Raw genomic sequence first — 4,261 nt, 5'->3', positions numbered from 1 at the left:
AGCTCATTTCAGGTCACCCCTGTGCTAATTAATATAGATAAACATATGAATAATCAGCTCTTATCTCAGACACCTGGTAATTATGTAGAACAGTTCAGAATGGCCTTCATTTAACATGCTAATTAAAGACTTGGAGTTTATGGCTGTGCCTCAGGGTCTAATTCTGCTACGGAGCTCTACTGGTTTTTAGACACCCAAATGCATTGGCCTTTCTCTTTAAATCAATGTTAGTCTTTCATCAATAGATGATCTTTTAGCTGCCACACAATTCATCACTTAACTCAACAAGGGTGATGGATACAATTGACCTTCTCGTGGTAATGAAATGGCATTTGGACTGCCTGGATAAGGAGGACACACTGTTTCTCCAAGAACTCAGCTCGCTTGTAGCTGTAATTATCTTTTTCTGGCACCTGAGTTTGAGGAAATAAAGGAAAAGCTTCCCTGCAAAGCAGCAGAAATATATACTGCAGAATTTTTAACTTTGATTTTCAACTTTGCTCACAACCAGTTTTCACACATTAATAGAAGTCAGGGCGTGAAGAATAGAAGAAGTCATTCAGGGAAATGTGAATTCCGAATTACCTGTTTTTACTTGTAATTTAATAAAGATCTGAAATATCTGAAAGGCGTGATTAGGTTTAGAGAAGAGTGGACAGATGGAGGTTAACAAATGAATGCATCTGTCTCCTGACTGTCAATCTCTTGTTGCTGTTGCTGTACATCCTCAGGAGAATGTCAAAGAGGAGTGTGTGGACTGATAATGGTTTTTCTTGTGAGCCAGCCCTGCATGCCAGTTTGGAGAAAGGCAACACAAAAACGCATAAGAAGTGTGAGGTGGAAAGTGTTAGGGTATTTAGTCAAAATATTCACAGGATTTTCCTGTGAAACAAAGGTCATGTAGCAACATCTTTGCTTGCTTTGTACTGGGATTACTGTTTAAACCCTAATCTGCGATTACTAGCAACACTAAAATACATGACAACTTTTGTTACCAATTAGAATGATCAGGACTCAGCGGAATTGAAAAACACGACTCACAATAAGTTAGGGATATTATTATTTAAATGAGCGCTTTTCTTTTTTGATCAGAATTTTTTTAATGAACTATGTAAAATTGCCCTTTGATATCACTAATAATGAATGAGAAGAAATGTCATTTTCATTAGTTTGATATTTAGAACCTCAAAAATGAAGACACTTATAATACCCAAATAACAAACATGGACTATGTCAATAACGAGTATTTCCACCATTTGCTGCAATAACAGCTTGACAGAGACGTCTCATGCTCCTCATTAGCTTCGTGATGTTGTTCTGAGGTGTTTCATTCTTCCACAAGCTTTACATGCAGTTCTGCCAGGTCACTTGGGGGTCCGATCATCCAGTCTCTGTTTCAGCTGGTCCCAGTCGTGCTCTGTAGGGTTCAGGTCAGGGGTCATTGGTGGCCAAACCATATGAGGAATTCCCATTTCCTGAAGTCCAGCCGTGACAATTCTGGCACTTGAGGTGGTGCATTATCATCCATGAACTAAAGTTGGGGGTGTTCTGGTGGAATTGGGGGATGATGATGGTTCTATGAAGTCTCTGAATTAAGAACCTGCAATGACTGGACCATCTACAATAACCTGGTGATGCCTGCCCAGTCTGTTGCCCTCCACCACCAAAGCAAACCATGTTGACCTCGGTGTATCGCTCATCCTGCCTTCTACATTAACGCTGATGACCATCATTGCTGTGTGAGGTGACCTGACACTAAACCCTGAACAGGACAGTAGACCATTGCTGGATTGTCCAGGTCACATGGTCTTGTACTGCAAATGTCTGGAAACCCTAATACCCCTCACATCTAGTTCTAGGGTATCCAGATGTGAGGGGTACTAGGGTTTCCAGACAAACTCTACCCCTCACATCTAGTAAATGGGCCTGCAGCTGTGTGGCGTTTGCTGAACCACGTCTGAGGTCAGAGGTGCTTAGGTTCTGGTCATGGTTGTGGTCTGTCACTGGGGGGGCTCCACTCCTGGGTCGGTCACAAACTCTGACAGTAGTTCTGAGTCTTGATGCGAGTCTGCTGATGATACTTTGAGACTCACCAAGTTCACCTGCAACTCCTGACTGTCTACCACCAACGGGAAGGCGCTGTGGTCAGGTGGTGCTGCTTGTCTGTTCACGGCTGTTTGAATGATGAACTTGGACTGACTCCACCACAGAACGTTAGCATTGATGCCACATTGAAAAGGGTTTTCTGTTTGGATCATTTGGCTTTGGCTCCAATAATTAGGGTTCACTGAACGCAGTGAGATGGTTATGTGGAAAACACTACATGGGGTGTGTCTGTCACCCCAATATAATCACCTCCCTGCCCCAAAGTCTACACAAAGTGTAGCTGAAAATAATTGGCTGACTTGATGCTTCATGCATTTTGTTGCTGAATTTGGGGTTTTGCGCCACTGCCTTATCTTGAGTTTGTTCCATATTATTTCAGAAAATGTTCAAATTCTATCATTTCTAGTCAAAAAATGAACATTTATTTGTTTAATCCAATATAAATCAATCATTGTATAGATCAGTGATCAGATTTTAAATTTTATTTCATTAAATTACTCTAAGCTTATGAAAATCCGAAAGTGTAACCTCTGCATGTTATTAAAGTCTTGGTCCGAAATGTGCATAAGACACATTTTTGCTTCCCAGGTGAGTTTTGTGGAAAACCTCCAGACTGCCAGGCTGAGAAGCTTCTTCCTCCGTGGCAGGTCATGCGTTGATGGACGGTTTGTCATCTGCACGGTTGGTGACCTGTCCATCAACACATCTAGTTCCTGCTGTAGTTTTTTTGAAAGGTGACAGTGACAGTATGGAACTACACCTTGCTTTTCAGTGGCCTTGTATATGGCTTTTAAGAACATGATGCAGTTTAACTGTCAATCTGAATGCCAGTCTAACAGCCTGGAGGCTTTGACAGATAAAAACACGCTAACCGATCCGGTTAACCAACGCCACGCTGTTTCACACAACAGAAAATTAACACTTTTCACAGTTTTAGACCATTTTACCATGATTCATTGGAAGAATGATTCTGTTTTAGTCCATAAAATGAGACCTTGAATATGCGATCTGGTAAGGTGCACACTGGCATCAAATGGCCAAAAAGACTTTGGAAAATCACCACTTTCATCATTCAGCTTTGATCTATTTTCTCCATTTTCAAAGTCTGGTCCTGAGCTAATCCTGTGCCATCTCATCTAAGTGTTAGCCAGCAGGAAGCCAGCCAACTTACATCTCTGTCACTTTGTTCTGTGCTAACTTGACAAAGACGTGCAGTATTTTTATTTTCATAACTGAAAAAGGAGAAACGAGCAGGCACAGAAAAATAGAAGGATCTATCTATCCTTCAGCAGTCGTACTTAGTCTCCTCAGAGGCTAGAGGAAAAAAAATACATTTTCTTTCTTTTTAAAGACCCCCCCCCCCCCCCAACTAGTTTATTTACCCTTTTGTTTCCACAAAACCCATTTGCACAGTTCCTGTCCTGTCCTGGCAGGGACTGTTCTTGGACGGGGTGGTATCCAATTATAGCGCACATGTGAAGCTCTGCCAGCAAGACAGAGAGAGGGGGACGCCGGCCTTGCAGGAATGCTTGCACTATCTTAATTATGTTAAAAAACAAGGACAATTAAATGCAAATAGGGGCTAGAATTTTTCTTTTTCGATTAGACAAGATCTGGACGTTTAGAAGGAGAAGACACCTGCAGGCTGGCAGGTGTCCCACAGGGTAGAAGGGTCCAGACTCCTGATCATTATGCTGCCTTTAATCGCTCTGCAAAGCTAAACGGAACGCATCGCATTTGTGTTCCTGCATCAAAGAAGCCTTTTTGACCTCATATGATCCCTTTAATTTTCAGGTGTTTTACCTTAATAGACAAAACAAACATCTTGTTGGTTTTTCCCCTCATGGCTTTCAAATATAAATACAGAAAAAGAAATGAAAAAATCTTGTAAAATCAGTCATACTTTTCATAACAGCAAAACCAAAAGTAATGAGAAAGAAAATGTAACTCCACCATCAAGAGGAAATGAGTCTGAAGCGAACCTGTTCCTGGATCCTGTCCCTCTTCCCCACGTTGAGACGATGTCCTACATTTCATTTTGCTTTTTTTCTGTCAGGTTAACACAGTGGAACTGAAACTCTTTGAAGATCTGGTTGATTTCGTGTGCAGAGAATAAAAGCTTTTGTTTGTTGCTTTAATTTTTGTCTGTCTTTCA

The sequence above is a fragment of the Oryzias latipes genome, chromosome 21, assembly GCF_053564925.1.
Source record: "Oryzias latipes strain Hd-rR chromosome 21, Olatipes_Hd-rR_3.1".
Classification (NCBI taxonomy): Eukaryota; Metazoa; Chordata; class Actinopteri; order Beloniformes; family Adrianichthyidae; genus Oryzias; species Oryzias latipes.
The sequence above is the reverse complement of the archived record's forward strand: the minus strand, read 5'-3'. Positions refer to the sequence as shown.